The following is a 17,954-nucleotide window of genomic DNA, read 5'->3' on the forward strand; positions in this document are numbered from 1 at the left end:
TATATGTATCGTAGAGTGCTAGTACATCTGGGTAGTCTGAGTCAATTATAATTTCTAATCATCTCATCTCTAACCACTTACCTCACCACATGGTATAACCCTTAAAAAACCACACACAGCTGCAAAGTATTCTCTGTTTAAAACTAGCCTTGTAAAAGGTGGCATTTCATTATTAAACAACCATCTGCACATTTATTTGACCATATGAGAGGCTTATGTAAAAGAACTTTCATGGTTTATTCCTTTTTAAAAGTTGGATTAATTTAACAATCAATATCCCAGCCATATTCTCATTTCTTTTTTTAATTAAAAATCTTTGTGGGTGGGTAAATACTAATAGGTCAAAACAGAAGAATAGACCAATAACCCCAATAACTGCTAGGACTGGTATTTCAAAGGCACACATGAATATGTATTAAAGATAGGGTAAAATATGACTATTAAAAGTTCATACCAATGTTATAAATTGGTACTTAAGTCACGTCAAATCTTGGTAACATTAGGATGTTTATCTGTATGCCTTACATTCCTCTGTGTCCTGACTCTTTTATCCCTAAATCTTTTCAGATGATGGAGTTGATCATTAGAAAGATCAATAGTCCCTCTAGCTTGTTTGGCTGTGAATGTTTGGATTAGACCTCAGCAAAGAACTTTCAATTCTATTTGAAACTATTTCTAAATCACAGAAGGCAGATGGCCCTATAATATTTTATCTATTCAATAGATTCTTGTTGACTAAGTTGCTTAAAATATACCACATATAAACTACAATAAACATTAACATAATCCACTCTTGAAAAAGGTTCCTATCATTACTGGCCAACAGCAACAGAAGGATGAGACTGAACCTTACAGTCCTAAAAAAAATCATGTGGAATAATAAATATTTATTATTGTATATTTTTAAGGCTTTGCTATGCCTTGTTAAACAAATGTTATAATTTTGAGTTTCATAATTAGGCTTAAATTGCATTGGAAAAATTTAGATTTCTGCTGTCCCTTTTTTTCAATTTCATTCTTGGCAATCAAAATTTAATTTCCCTCCTTCTAAGTTTATTTATAATGCAGTTTTCCACAAATCAAGAATTAACCAAAAAAGCCTTAGTATTAGTAGTCTGAACTATCATACACTTGGCAAAGCAAAAACAGCTTTCCCTTACTCTACTTGATTTCCTTACTGCTTTGAAAGAGTATGTCTTCCGTTCTGATGTATAACTCACTAAGTAAGAAGAAATGGTAGGCAAGGTTCTCACTAAGTTGAAGATGTGCATGGCTATATACATCATCAAACAGCTGTTTACAATCTTGGATGTCTACTGTCTAAGTATTTCCTTTTTTTGTTCCAATTTTGCCCCGCTTTCTTTGTTCTCTTCTTATCTCCCTTCATCCACCCCCTTCCTATGTCTTCTTGTCCTTCTCTCTTACAAGCCTCTGCCTTCCTCTTTCAGTCAGTTCCTAAGTATCCAGTGGTCCCAGACAAAAGAATGATGCTGTTTTTACTACAGAGTAGGTATTGTCTTGCTTCAATTAAAAGAATTTGTGACCCTACAGAATTATAATACAGGATTTTGAAAATCACGTGAGCCACAAGTAAGATAAACTGATGATATGGGTAAAAGAGACAGCTTCTGTGCCTTTAAACAGACTGTTCTTCATGACTAAAATGGACTCCCTTCTAACCTTCACCTTATAAAATCCCTGGCTTTCCCATGGCATGCCCTTCCTAGTCTCCCTAATTGTTACCATTTCATCCTTCCTCGAATTAAATATCATCAAAAGAATGTGTGAATTTGTGTCTCCTTTGTGGAAAGTATCTTATTAAAATACTAGGGGAGTTACAAGGAAGACAATAAAGCAAATTTATACAACCAGTTAGGTTCTTTAGAGAGGTCTTGCCTGCTCCTTAGGCCACCGTACTTTGTGAGCTGGGAACATATTTTATAAGAAACTGCACCTTGTAGTAGAAAACAAGTGATTTTGTGAGTTTGAAGAGTTGGTTTTCTTACAGTAGTTGTGCAACCATAGACAAGTCACCTAATCTCTACAGGGCTCAGTTTCCTCATCTGTAAAGCTGGGACCATTTTTTGTATTATCTGCTTCATAGGGCTCTTTTGCGCTACTCAATTCAGCAAGTATTTATGAAGCATCTCCTCTGTGCATGGCACTGTGCTAGACATAGAGGATATAACTCAAAAACCAGTCCTTGCTCACAAGGAACTTTTGTCCTACTTAGAGAATATCACATTTATGCATGAAAGCAAGTACCATATGATTTGTGTAAGGACAGATGACTGGGGGATAAGAAAAGGGTTCTCATAGGAAGTAGTATCTGAAATGTTTCTTGAAAGCTTATCAATTTCTGTTTCTCCAGAGGAACAAAAGAAAAGATGGTAGAAGGAAATGAAAGGACTCCAGGTTTAGAATTTGAAGAGACTTTGGAGGTCACATAAACTCATTTTATACACAAGGAAACTTGTGAATAGAGAGACTGAATGACTTGTCCAATGTCACAGCCTACAGGGAGCAGAGCCAGGACCAATAACCCTCTTACTGCAGTCTCTGGCTTGTCTCTTTTTTTTTTTAAGGCAATTGGTGTTAAGTGACTTGCCCAGGGTCACACAGCTAGTAAGTGTCAAGTGTTTGGTCTGAGGCCGGATTTGAACCCAGGTCCTCCTGACTTCAGGGCCGGTGTTCTATCCACTGCACCACCTAGCTGCCCCCTGGCCTGTCTCTTTAATGTCTATCCAGAAACCTTGCATTTTGCTTGATGCTTCCCATTTATATCCTTTGATACACATGACTAACTTTCTAAATATTAATTTTTGTGTTCAGAATATTTTAGAATCATAAAGTGAACACAAATTGCTCCAATAAAGATGCTGATTACAACAGAGTTCATTGCTGCTCTAGTGCTGAGTCTTCCTACACTGCAAGGAGGTCATAAGCTCAGAAAGTAGCTCCCAAATGACAACCACAGTATTATGTTATAACCTATATTTATTCCTGATGAAATGTCTTGCTCTCTGAGATTCCATATCAATGGACTGAGCATAATTAATTTTGTAATGGGCTGTCCCTGAAGAGACACAAATTATTTTTTAAAATTTTACCCATCACCTTTTTTCATCCAGACCTATGATTTCCAGTATTATCGTATATTAAAAATAAATTGCACATAACATAAAAAATCTCACAGGGAGCAAAATTACTCATCTTTTAATTAAATAGGATTTTCTAATATAGTGGTGGTCAAAATTTCCACTGGGTAAGAAGGTTAAAGACGTCCTTCACTGCCTTCACCTATAATCTTTCTTTCTACCCCCTTCCTCTTTTAACTGTTTAGAAGAGCCACAAGTCAGCCAGAAATACCTACCCCAGCAAGTAAAAGGGGGTCACAGTCCTTCTAGCTCAGGAACAGAAAATGCTGAACCTCTATCAGCCAGGGGAGAAGTGAAAAAAGCCAGTATGAAATTAACTTGATTAATGGTGCCTTGCACATATTAAACTTAATAAATGTTCCCTAGGCTGATGAATTTCCCTTTAATCTGTCGCTTGTTCCATCCAACAACAGAAAACATCAATTCCAACCATCCCAAATTACCATCCAAAAAGTTCAAACATTTACCACCAAGATGCCCACATTCACCTTTATTGCTGTCTGTATGTTAGAAACCAAGTGCATTCCCACTGTGGTTACTGCTATAGTGGTATGCATATTAACACAAACTAGGCTGCAGGCTGAAGCTGTCCTTTGTATAAGAGTAAGGTAGTGTTTAATGACTACAGAAACATATCAAGCACTCACCCTAAAGACTCAATTGCCAGCAGGAGCCACGGTCCAGAATTAAAACCAAGTTCCCTAAATGGATGCACAGGATATAACTTCTTCCACTAACATTACTGTCATCAACTTTTTTCATCACACACACACACACAAAAGTATAGAAGCAACTTAAAACCAGAGAGCAAGCAGGACACACAAAGTTGTCCTAACTAGTTAAACAAGGATGTGAAGAATTTAAACAAGGGTCAGAAAAGACAATTAAGAGGTTAAAAAACATACCTATGCAGAAACTTCTAAAAAGAAAAGGTAAAGAAATGGTTTATTATCAGTTTTAAACATATCAATGTCATTCACACAATGAATGTTGAACACTTATGGGTTATATGAGCTAAGAGCAACAACAGTATGGTAGAGTAGAAAGGCATCCGATGTGGGGAAGAACAGGAGGCTGGATTTCAGTCCTAGCTCCACCTTTACAATCCACTGTGACCTCCAGCAAGTCACTTAACCTCTTTGGGCCTCAGTCTCTTTATCAGTAAAATGAGAGGGGCATTCCTCTCAGGTGCCATCTAGCTCCAAGTCTTTGATGCTGGAAGGAAGCTATTTATATATGAAGCATGAGGGAGTCCTCAGGTACAATGCAAAAATTTCTAACAGCAACATTGTTAAATAAATAATCGTGAAGAGATTATAATGAAATGGGTTCAACTGTGTCTTCGATGGTTAGGTGTCTTCCCTGAGGATGACAGAATGATCTCATAGGGTTATCCTTCAACATATGATTTAAATATGAGCTTTTCAACTCAAGAACCCTGAATACTTCCTTCTAACATGTTCTATTTCCTCTACCAACAAAGATCCACAGCTATTACTAGAACCCCATCATTTGAAGTTTTTAAAAAATGTGGAAAAATTTGATGTCTCTACTGCTACAACAGACAGCCTCTGACACACGATGACTCCCTATAACCCTGGCAAATCATTTTACCCCTCCATGACTCACTTAACTCTCTAAGACGATAAACTACAGCAAGAGAGTGCCATTGGTAAAGGGAGATTCTGGAATTCCTTGTGGCCATGAAATCACAGATCTAGTTCCTATTTTTATCATACCTCATACTCACAAACTACCTTAGAGGATATGATCTTTTTCTGTGGGTTTCATTCTCAAGAACAGAGATAGAGGGAGCCTGAGACTGACACCCTCAAAAAAGACTAAGTAATCAGTTTTCTTTGGAAATTCTCATCCTAGTAGTCTAATCAGCTCAAGCGAGTTTCCTCTGAAAAAGCTCATTCAAAATTGGCCTGAGGAAAGTATCTCTTACTTTGTGTCCCAGTCCCTACTCTCTCAGAAACACAAAAAAGGACACTTTTCCATTAGGCCAAAAACAATAAGCTGACCCAGAGAGATATCCACAAATTCATACCAATAGGCCAGTGAATAGAAGGAATCCAAATTATCTAAGAGAAGTAAATTCCCTACTTCATAAATACAAGTGTCACCAGCATGAAATCATAGTTTTGTTCCGTAATAACAGCCTATAGAATGTTAAGAAAGGTGGCCAAAATTAGGTGCCAATGGTTTTTAAAGCTTCTAGCTAACTAATGTGAAAACATGTTTAAATTATCCTTTGGTTACTTTCCCTCTGCTGTTTACCATATGCTTGCATTCTCTCTAGCTCTCCAAGTTGACGGATTGTACACTCACAGTGAGTGCGGCCTTCACAGAGTGAAAGACTTAGATATGGGCTTGTTTCCTTCCACCCAGCATTTGTATCTCAAGGTCTAGGGTATTTCCCTGGTGTCAGGAAGAACAAGTTTACAATGCTAAAACTATTCCCCCAAGCCTCTCAGACACAGCAGTAGTATTCTTTCAATGTCTTTACAGAACCTAAGAATAGAACTTGGGAAGATTTATTTCTTCTACACCAGATAACATGAGTGTATACCACTTTTCTGAATTAAAAATACAATTAAGAGTAAAACATAAGTGCCAACCCCAAGGCCACATGGAAAACCAAATTCATCAGGGAACCTGGATTCAAGTCCCAGCTATTATGACCAATGACTAGGTAAGTCCATTAATCTCTGGACTTTAGTAACTGCATGTATAAAATGAGGAAGGTAGACTAGAAGATCTCTAAACTTTGAATGCTTTGAAATCTATAAAACAAGAACTCTGCTCACTGCCCTTTTCTAAGCAAATACTTCAGTGAAGGAAAATGAAACACCAGAATGTCCATTCAAGATAAATATTTAAAGTTCTAATGAAGACAGCATTGCAAAAGGTCACAAAAGAGTCTAGCTCTCCCTTCCACATGTATTCCTGCAAAGATCTAAAAATAGCACCAGAAAAAAAACTGATCAAGAAATACAAAGAAATAGTATAATATGCACCTTCATCTATTCCAGGATAGCAGAAAGAGAAAAAGAGAACCCTATGGGCCTCCTCCACCAAGGCCAAAAGAAATGCAGGTAAACAAGTCAAAAACCTGCCAGGAAAGTGGCAGAATATAAACACACACACACACGAATCATTAGCCTTTCTACAGATTACTAACAAAACCCATAAGGAAGAAAGAGAAATTCCATTCGAAATAACTTCAGAAAGCCCAGTTATCAACATGAATAGAAGTATAAAATGCTCTTTAAAGAAACAAGACGTAAAAAATTAAAGAGATAAATTGCTCATGGTTGGGCCATACCAGTATAATGACAGAACTACTCAAATTAATTTACTTACTCAGGGCCACACCAATTAAATTACCAAACAGTTACTTTACTGAGCCAGAAAAATTCATCTGGTGGAACAAAAGGTCAAGAATCTCAAGAGAAATAATGAGGGGAGGGGCACCAAGCCAGTCTAGATAGAAAACTATGCTACACAGAAGTAATCATCAAAATTATTTGGCTCTGGTTAATAAATAGAAAAGCCAATCAGTGGAACCATCTAGATCAAAAAGCAAATAGAGTTTGATAAACTCAAAGAAACAAACTACTGGAATTTTTTCATTATTTAACAAAAACTGCTGAGAAAACTGGAAAGCAGTATGGCAGGAGTTAGGTCAGACCAACATCTAATATCATATACCCCCAATAATCTCCAAATGGCTATAAGACCTAGTATTAAAGATCTCATCATAAATCAGAGAAGCATGAAAGAGGCACCTTTTCCAACTACAGAAAGAGAAAGACTTCATGACCAACCAAGGGATAGAGAAAATAATAGGAGATAAAACAAAAAATTTTGTTTACATAAAATTTGAACACTTTTGCACAAACAAGATCAATGCAGTTAAAATTAGAAGGAAAAGTTAACTAAGAAAAAAAACTTTGCACAAATCTGACAAGGGTCAGATAATCAAGATATTCAGGAAATTAAATCAAATATGTAAGAAAAAGAACCATTCCCCAATAAATAAATGATCCAAGTATATGAACAGGCAGTTTCCAGAAAAGGAAACCAGTTATCAACAACCACATAGGAAAAAATGATCCAAATCACTAATAATAAGAAAATTGCAAATTAAAACAACTCTTAAAGGTCTACCTCATACCCATGAGATTGGCAAAGATGATCCAAAAAGAAAAGAAAAATGACAATTCTTAGAAAGGATGTGGGAGCATAGGCATACTAATGTACTGTTGGTGGAGTTGTGAATTGGTCCAGCCATTCTGAAAAGCAATTTGGAACTATAAACAAAAATTCATTAAACTATGCATATCCTTTAGCCCAGCAATACCACTACCAGGGAAAAACTCTAAAGAGATCAAAGAGGAAAAGGAATCACAAGTGCAAAAATATTTATAACAACACTTTAAAGCCAAAAAACAAAACAAAACAAAATTGGAAAGGAAAGATGTACCCCATTAATTGGGGAATGGTTTAACAACATGACATATGAATGTAATGGAATAGGACAGTACCATAAGAAATAACAAAAGGGATGGATCCAAGGAAACTTGAGAAGGCTTATATGAACTAACAGTAAAATGAGCAGAACTAGGAAAATAATTTATGCAATGACCACGAGGCAGCTAAGTGGTACGGTGGACAGAGCATTAAGCCTGGATTCAGGAAGATCTGATTTCAAATCTGGACTCAGACATTTACTAACTATGTGACACTGGGCAGTCTGTCTGCCTCAGCTTCTTCAACTGTAAATTGGGAATAATAATAATAATACCTACTTTCCCAGAGTTTTTTTTTTTGAGGATCAAATGAGTTAATATTTGAAAAGCACTTAGTCCAGCTTGCTTATTATTTGCTGCTTCCTTTACTCCCTTCTTATAACATGGCAAAGGCAAGCAATTTTGAGAGACTTAAGAACTCTTATCAATGAAATTACCAACCAAGGCTATGAAGGACTGATAATGAAACAGACTACCTACCTCCTGACAAGTGATGGACTGGAGAAAAGAATGAAACATACACTTTTGGTCAAGGTCAATTTGTGGCTTTGTTTTGTTAAATCATGCTTCTTTTGTTACCAGTGAAGGGGAGGGGGGAGAGGAGAGCCAAGGAATTCTGGAAGATACAGGGCTAGTAATAGGAATGTCCCCCCAAAATAATAAATATCATGAAAGCATTTTAAAGATACGTACAGAAAAGAACAGAAAGAAGTTTGGGGGAGACACAGACAAGAAGGTCAGCTTTGAAACTAATACAATGACTTTATTACATACTTTTTAAAAAATATATATAAATCTGTATGTAATAGAGATTCAGTTGTATATAAAAAACTCTTTTTATCTTCTTTGTATATGAAAATGTTTATTGGTATTTGTCAAGTTCAGAATAACAAAAAATTCAAAATTATAGAAAAAGATAAATTTTGTGAAGTCAAACACACAATGTAAAAGAAGAAATACAAATATTTTCATATTTTTTTTTTGCTTTCTAAAGGTTTTTTGCAGGAAGGCCAGAATATGATTAGCATGTAACTCATGAACTCTGGATCCCATGTCAGGTTCTCCCCAAACCATTCTTGTCAAATATGTTCTGATGGATTATTCCAACATGTATCCTAAAGAAACATCAGAGCTAAACCAAAGGCCTATAAAGATAGTCATGCAGGTGAGTTTGTATTTTCATTATTAAAGTATACAGTGCTAAAATGTCTTTTCATTATTTATCCTCATATTGTTAGACAGGCTGCACAAAGACAATTCGGCTTAGAGTTTGACATTTCAAAGGACTGTGTGGTGAAGGTAAACTGTTAGCAAAAGATGTCTACACTTCCATTCTTTGTTTTTCAAAACCAGAATACTCTAAGTTCTTTTTGTTGTTTTCTACTTTTTATAAACAATATTATATAAGGTCTAAGTTAGAACCTATTCTGAATTGGCTGTTATTAAGAGCAATCAGAAACAAAATGTATTTGGTTTCCTTTAAAGGCCCAAAGACTCACTCACTTTTAAATGTGTGACAAACACTAAAATCATAGGCTTAGTTTTTAAGGCCCATGGTGCCAATAACATTACAGACAAACTACAGGAAGTAATAAGCATAATTTGGACTTATTCTGTTTCTCCTCCAAAGAACTTTAAGTGCTTACACACATATGATCTCACTAAGATTCATCATTCTACAGATGGAGAAACAGTGCTTTAAGCAATTAGAATCATTATTATTAGAATCCAGGCCTCTTCACTGCCAATTCCACTTCCTACCTTGAAGACTTAGTAAAATATTAGGCGAGAGTGGCAAGACAACTTCTTATCTCTCACTCAAGTGAGATCTCAGGGACTTTTTTTCATTTTTGTTGTTGCATCCTGAGCACCTGGCACACAAATAAATGTTTGTTAACATGAATTGAACTTCTCCTGCTTCCTTTACCGAAGAAGATCCTGCCAAACTAGAATAGCCCGTGTCTTCCTTTTTTCTGTCTCTTAAAGCAGTGGTGTTACATTCAAATAGAAATTGATCCCTAAGGGCTGCGTACTGACTTAGAAAACCACAAATTAAAATTATCTGTTGTATTTTATTATTATATATTTTGTTAAACATTTCCCAACTACATTTTAGCCTGGTTTGGGCCGGACTCTTGCTGCCCAATACTACCCCTCTGTCTTAAAGTCTTTTAAAATTCACCTCAGACTTTATTGACTCCATTCAAGCATATTCAGCTCTACTAGCTCACTATTCCAGTTCCCATCTTAACCTGTGTTCTTGTTCAGGTTCTCCTGTGATTTATAACTTCTATGTACTCCATAAACACATAGTTTACAATTCATTTATTTACATATGATTTTTATCTTATCTCAACTCACCACAGGACTCAAAGCTCTTCAAAGAAAAATAGTTAACCCAAGTAATACAACCTAGTACATAAACTTGGTATAATATCATCCACCCTGTGAATGCTCATAAATCTTGATGTTGACAATCATGGTGACTGGAAATAGCAATGAATGTATAACAAATTTAAACACTGATTATCTGTTTTTAATTAATGGAACTGATATATCTGGGAAAATTCAATGACCTAACAGAGATTACAGAGATAGGCATGCTTTCCAATGAAGTGTCCTTTGTAGTTCTAGGACTGCCAGTTACAAAGAAACTCCTAAGGAAAATTTCCATACCAAGTGGAGAGCTAGTGTTTGCTTTTTCCATCAGGAACAGAGCCAATAACAAACTGTGTTCCTTTTAAAATATTAGGTGAAATTTCCAAAAAAGTTAGGGCTCAAGAAGAATGGTTTTACCAGCAACGGGCAACAAGAATGGGAATATAATTTAAACCAGGGAAATTGTTTCATAATAGAAACTATGGCATTTAATGCTGTTTCAGGACATGAGATGCCAAGAACTTTGTTCATGGCAGTAGCTGGGCTCTAGAGAGTGAAAATAACCAGATGAGGGTATAAGAAAGAAACTATGTCAACATTCTAGTCATAAAAGACCAATGGGCTTTTTTGACAAGTTCCAAATTTCCCCCCAAGCTTTTGATTTAAAAGCACTTCACAATCAACTAAGGAAAAAAATATACATAGTTCCTTTATTTATTTTTTTTTTACATAAACATTTTTAATATGGAATGGATCCCTTGGCCATTTCTAGGACTTTCTGCTACCAAAAGCATATATGCCTCCTGCTGGAATCAACGGAAGCTGCAGATTCTTTGGACTGCAAGGCCAAACAAAAGCTATCTTTCTGAGTCTTCTGCAAATTGCTTGCCTCTGTATTACAGAAGAGTAACTAGAGTTTATCTGGCTGATAAATCAGAGCACTGCTCCATCACTTGAGAGAATGCTGAAACTCTATTAGAAAACTCATCCTCTCTGAGACAACTCCAAAAGACTCATGATGGAAAATACTACCCACATGGAGTCTGAATGCAGATGGAAGCATACTATTTGCTCTCCTTTTATTTTGCTGTTTTATTTCTTTCTTGTGGTCCCTCCTATTAGTTCTAATTCTTCTATACATCATGACTAATGTGAAAATATGCTTAATATGAATGTATAAGTAGAGCCTATATCAGATTACACACTATCTTGGGGAGACGGGAAGAGACAGAGGGGGAGAAAATTTAAAATTCAAAATCTTGTGGAAGTGAATGTTGAAAACTAAAAATAAATAAATTATTTTAAAAAAAAAAGAAAATTTATCCTTAATACTGACTAAAAAGATTCACCACGCTTATGGAATGTGGTCTAAAAAGAACTAAGCATATGTATGTCACTTCAGGAAAATACTCTATTAATCTTTAGAAACTTTATATTAAATAATACTTGAATATTTCTTGAATAATACTGCTGAGTCTCAATTTTGAAGAGTCATAGAAAGGCAACAATGACATACAGGATGACTTAAGTAATAATCAGAATATACAGATTAGCTTATATGCACAAAAACCTCCAATAATAGTAACAGCAACAATATTCAAAAATAAAAAGGAAAAGAGTTTAAACATAAGTCAAAATAGGACATTTTTGCCTTTATCCTGTTCAAGTTAATTCTATTTCTTCAATACCTAAAGGATTGACACTAAAGTCACAAAAATTCTGTTAATAGAACCTAAGATCATATTCACACTTTCAGAAGACATATAACAGATGGCCCAAAAAGAAATTTAGAAAGAAGCAGAAACAGACCGCATTACCAAACTATGACCTGCACACAAAAAGTGATGCAATGAGTATCATTAAGGACATATTTGAACTGAAACAAAGGTGGGCCAACCATGTTGTAAAAGAAAGAGATGAGATGGTTAACTTAAGAATCTACAAACTATGAAAAGATCTAGAGAAGGAATCTAGCATATGGGGGTAGATTCATTTTGAAGAATTTATGAAAAGACACAAACAAGAATTATAGCAGATAAAAAGTCAGAGATGAACTGAAATCTACACTAGCAGAGAGAATACACTCAACAGCTAGTCACAGATCCATTTAACTATACTATTGACTCAATTTTTTTTCAAAATAGATTTCCTAAATACATATGAAGACTGAAATCACTAGTTATTATTCCTTTAGAAAGCTCTATAAAAGAAAAACAACTTTATTCAACATACACTGAAATTGCATTTCTAAGGAAGCTTAAAATTCTCTTTCTTGAATGTTAATCTTTCCAGGTAATAACTCAGCTTTCTACCAACAATTAACAAGTGTTTTCTGTCAACACTCTGCTAGAGATAAGCATTGTGCTTACATGCAACTAATTCCCAATACAATACAATCATACTTGACTCCATACTATTCCCTACAAAGCATTCTATTCAGATCCCACCTGGGTCACTGGGCTTCTGACTGATTGATTAGCACTCACCACAGAGAGCCATGGCCCAGACCCATTATGCAACTCCCTAGGTATCCTCACATTATGCTTCTTCACCACCTCCACTCTCCATCTGTAGCTCTGGGGCCAGTAATCAAATTAATACTACTCATTCCTGGAAAGAATATCTCATTCAATTGTACTATGACTCCAATCATCACTCCTGTGACTTCCTTGACCAACATAACCCTCCCCGACTACCATTCACCAAAATGTGCTGTCTTCCTCTATTAGAACTTAAGGTCATTCACAGGAAGCAAAATGAATAATTTTGATTACATAAAATCAAAATGTTTTTGCACAAACAAAACTAGTAGAGTTAAATTAGAAGAGAAGCAGGAAACTGGGGGTGAAATCTTTGAAGCATATTTCTATGATAAAGGACTCATTTCTAAGAAAAAAAAGGAACTAATTCCAATTTATAAGGATAAGGACTATTCCCCAAATAACAAATAGTCAAAGGAAATGAAGAGAAAGTTTTCAGAGGAAAAAATCCAAGCTATCAATAGCAATATGAAAAAATGCTCTAAATTACTAATTGGAAAAATGCAAATAAAAACAATTATAAAGTACTACCTCATACCTGTCAGATTGGCAAAGTAGACAAAAAAAGAAAATAAAAAAGATTGGAAGGGCTATGGGAAAACAGGCACATTAATACTGTTGGTAGAATTGTAAGCTGGTCCAATCACTTTGGAAAGCAATTTGGAATTATATTCAAAAAGCTATTAAAGTGTATATACCCTTTGGCCCAGCAACACCACTACTAGGTCCACACCCCAAAGAGATCAAGGAAAGATGAAAAAGATCCATATGTGCAAAAATAATTATAACAGCTCTTTTTGGGGTGGCAAAGAATTGGAAACTAAAGGGGTACCCATAATTTGGGGAATGGCTGATCAAATTATGACTGATGAAGATAATGAAACATACTGTGCTGTGAAAAACTGTGAAGGAGACAGTTTCAGAGCAACCTGGGAAGACTTGCATGAACTGATGCAAGGTGAAGTGATCAGAACCAGGAGAAGAGTTTACAAATAGCAATATTATAAAGACAAACACCTATGAAAGACTTAGGAACTCTAATTAACACAATGGCCAACCACAATCCCAGAGGACTCATAATGAAACATGCTATCTTCCTCAAGATAAAGAGGTAATGGACTGGGAATGCAAATTAAGGCATACATTTTTTTTTTAATGGCCAACATGGGAATTTGTTTTGCTTGATTACCCATGCCTGTAACAGGTTTTTGTTTTTCGGGGGTTTTTTTGCTTTCTCAATAGGGGAGGGGAAGTCGGAAGGGAGACAATTCAGATCTGAAATAAATGAAATAAAATAAAATGGATTTTTTAAAAAGAAATTTAAGCTCATTGTGAGCAGTGACTACCTTATTTTTTTATATTTGTGTCCACAGTGCCATGCACATACTAACTGTTTAACAATTGTTTCACACACTTATTCACGTACTCATTCATGCCTTTGCTCTTATGTTTTGCCTGCGTGGACTTCAGACACCCTTCATCTCTAATCATTCCAAATACCAGATTTCCCTCAAGGTTTCTGGTCATCCAGTCTCTGCTTAAAGAACTCGATTCTCACTTCCTCCATAAAATCTTATCCAACTACTAGTCATAGATTACTTCTCCCTCTTCTAAAATTCCATGACACTTGTTTCTTGTACCAGTAAAAACAAATATATGATAACATGCTATACTTTCCATAGGCTACTTATTTATGTATTTACATATTGTATTGTCCCCAACAGAATGTAAGCTGAAGAGTAGACTTTTTTTTTTCTTTATAGCCCCAGAGCCTAGAACACATAGGTGTTTAATAAATACTTGCTGAATTGAATTCATGTCAGTCTGGTCTTCCTCACTAGATTATAAGCTTTCCTCTCATAATTTTAATCAATCAACAAGTATTTATTAAGTGCCTATTATGTGCTCAGCTTCTCACCTGCCCATTTATTCCACGTTAAATTCTCCTGGCTGAATTTTATTGGCTTTCCTTGAAAGAGAAGCTTCCTCTGGCTTGAATTGGCCTTGTGTGCCCACTAGTTATTGCTGCCAACTAATTATTGCTACTAAGAAATAGAACAGGGCACTGTACATACTTACTCTGTAGAGTTCTATGTACTATATAAAGGGTAGCTATTGTATTATTATTAATTTCAATATTTCAAAAATATGTGTTAGGAATCACTTGACCAATACAGACCACAACCTTTCTTAATCTTAGTAAATGGTCTCCAGTGCCATCTCCTCATCAGACCATATGTTACCCAGACTAGAAATCAAGCCCCAGAGGATTTCATCCCTTCATTTGCAGAATTCTCACTCTAGGGCCCAATATCCTGATTGGTAGTTGCTTCAATCCCCACTACATCTAGGCCCAGCTTCAGCCACATTTCACTTCACACACTGGTCATCCCCTCACTAGCCATCAGGTCACCTCATGCGTGCCTTTCTCATATTCCCATCAATTTTCTACCACCACTACCCCCTTTTCCAGTTCTGGAACAATAACAGAATCAACTGGCACTGATCCTTGTGTATGTCAATATATTTTGCTATGTCTCTATTTGCCATTCTTTTAACTTTCCAAACTAACACATCCTTCCATCACCACTGTACCCCCATAAGTGTTGTCTCCTATTAGAAAATAAACTCTCTGGGGAAGAAGTATGTTTACTTTTATATCTGTATCCCAAGCACTTAGTATAGCATCAGGCACTTAATATGTAAATTTAGTTACTGTTTTTTCCATTCATTTATTTATTCTTTGTGTCTATGGCCAAAAAAAAAATTATCAGTTGGTAACCAATCTTCTAGCAATGAAGTTCTCTAAACTTAAGCTGCTCTTCAGATGACAAACCCAGTCCCTCACTACTAGGCTTTACTAAGTTGAGAAACCATGGCAAGGCCTGAACTTACACAATAAAATAGGACGCTGGGATAGGATTTGAATAGAGGCCCTTGCATCTAACACTTGCCTAAAATACATTTAAATGAATTACTAATTCCTCTCCTGTGTCACAGAATTTGAATATTTATGCAGATGCTTCTAAAGAGATCTGGCTTAATCATTTAGAGCAAATAACCAGTTTAGCACAAGTAAGTCTGACACATGTAGCTTACATTACTCATGGAAGACCCATGGGTGCAGCACACTGCTCTCTACTAATTGTTTGGCAGAGTTTGCCACACTTAGTATATTCAGAATTCAGTTTATATTTAACAGATTTATTTTAACAAGTGACAGCTTTGGTTCCTCAAGAAACCTAATCCTAACGAAGGACAGAGAATAAATACAAATAAAACAACTAAAGAACAATGGCAATCAAGCAACACGTGGGGATATAACCAAGGCACTGTTGTTCAGTCACTTTCAGTCGTGTCTGACTCCTCATGACCACATCTGGGGTTTTCTTGGCAAAGACACTAGAGTGGTTTTCCATTTACTCTCCATCTCCTTTGATAGAGGGGGAAACTGAGGCAAATACGGTTAAGTGACTTGCCCAGGGTCACACAGCTAGTAAGTGTCTGAGGCCAGATTTGAACTGAAGATAATGAGTCTTCCTGTCTCCAGGACTGGCACTGTATCTACTGTGCCACCTGGTGGCCCCATTTAACCAAATACACATTCATCACCAATTATCTCTCCGTTAAATTATAAAGGGGGTTATTGCCACATATACTTAATAATAAAGTTTCCTAGAGAAAATGAATGATGAAGAGAAACTATTTCAAATAGCTCCTCTGTAAGTCATATATATGGTAAATTCTTTATTATTTGACATGACTGAAGAATTCTGGTTATTTACAACTGTCACAGAATTAAAGTACAATAAAATATACTTGACATTAAAAATGCATTGAACATAATTTAATCTTTCTTTGATAAAAATCTACCATAAACATTTCCCATTTGAAAATAACATCTATCAGTACTGGAATGCATGGTCATAAAAGCCTAGAAAATATAAATGGACAGTGTCATAATCTGTTATATAAATGGCTAAATTTATATAACCCTTGGACTTGTCAGAACAGAAATTCTATATACAAAGCAGCTGGGGGCACAACTCACAGAACTTGGAGTCAAGATGACCCAAGTTTAAATCCAGCCTCAGTCATTTAATAGCTGTGGGACCCTGGGAAAGTAATTTGTTTGCCTTGCTTTCCCCATCTGTGAAATGGGAATAATACTTAGCTCTCAGAGTTGTTGTGAGAATCAAATGAGATATTTGTAAAGTGATTTGCAAACCTTAAAGCACTATGTAAATGCTAGCTGTAATTCTTATTATCCATCTTTTCAGTAGCTAGCCAATTAATGAACACATAGTAGGCAATCAATAGATACTTGCTAACTGATTTTCCTCATTTTCACTGAAGTAAAAGCTATCTTTCTAGTCTGGAAAGGATACAGGGGTGGATCACACAAGTTTCATTATAAAATTTGGATGATTTCTTTTTATAGAAAAGTTATGTCTGTCTTTGGGCTGTTAGGACATCATCATGAGATAATAACTTAGCACTTAGGGTTGGAAGGAACCTCACAGTACCTCTAATCAATTCGTTTTATAGATAAGAAAACTGAAGCTTGGAGAGATGAGCAATTTGCCAAAAGTCACACATATACTAATCAGCAGAGCCAAGATTCCAATCCAAATCTTCAAATCCAATGGCAGTACGTTCTCTCCCCTCTACTGCCACAAACCGTTTGTCGTACTTTTACAACTAGATACACACGGATTGAATAAGGTTCTGCTTAACAGTGTGCTAGTCAGAAGAAAATAAAATAACAATCAGCTATATTAGTACAACTACCTTGTGGGCATTAAAATGTGCTTTGTAATATTTAGATCGAGGACAGCATAACATATTAAGAAATTTTTTATATCCAGTTTTCTTTTAAAGGAACACACTGAATTTGCTTTGGTAAAACAAATTTTAGAAAATCCAGACTGGCATATTCCTTCTCGTGCTTCCATCAAACTTATTAGCCAATGAAAGTTAATTACTAGTTAATATGGTGGGGGTGTTTCCACTTCTTTTGTGCATTCTTCAATGCACAAAAAGTATAAGATAACTGACCATGTGCGCTAACTGGCTGGAAAGAGGTAATACTCAACACACTTCTGAGATTTAGACATTGTTAAGCAGTTCTCTCTCCACCTCACCCCCCAAAACAACTAAGAAATAGGATGCACTACAGGAAATATCACACAATACCAAATAATCATATCGGATTATCTAATCGATGTAAGGGGTAAGCTATCATTAATGCAAGAATAAGAAGACTCCAGATGACCAAAAAGGATGCTACATATAAATGCTGCTTTAAAAAAAAATACAAAACTACAGATCTTATATGA

At 35.7% G+C, this 17,954-nt stretch overlaps 1 protein-coding gene across 2 annotated transcripts in view; it reads right to left on the bottom strand.

Annotated features, from left to right (window-relative positions):
* Nucleotides 1–17,954, bottom strand: part of ATF6 (activating transcription factor 6) — a 222,015-nt gene that overhangs the window by 165,613 nt on the left and 38,448 nt on the right. The gene's annotated exons all lie outside the window — the stretch shown is intronic.

The sequence above is a fragment of the Phascolarctos cinereus genome, unplaced genomic scaffold, assembly GCF_003287225.1.
Source record: "Phascolarctos cinereus isolate Bilbo 61053 unplaced genomic scaffold, phaCin_HiC Scaffold_5;HRSCAF=322, whole genome shotgun sequence".
NCBI lineage: Eukaryota > Metazoa > Chordata > Mammalia > Diprotodontia > Phascolarctidae > Phascolarctos > Phascolarctos cinereus.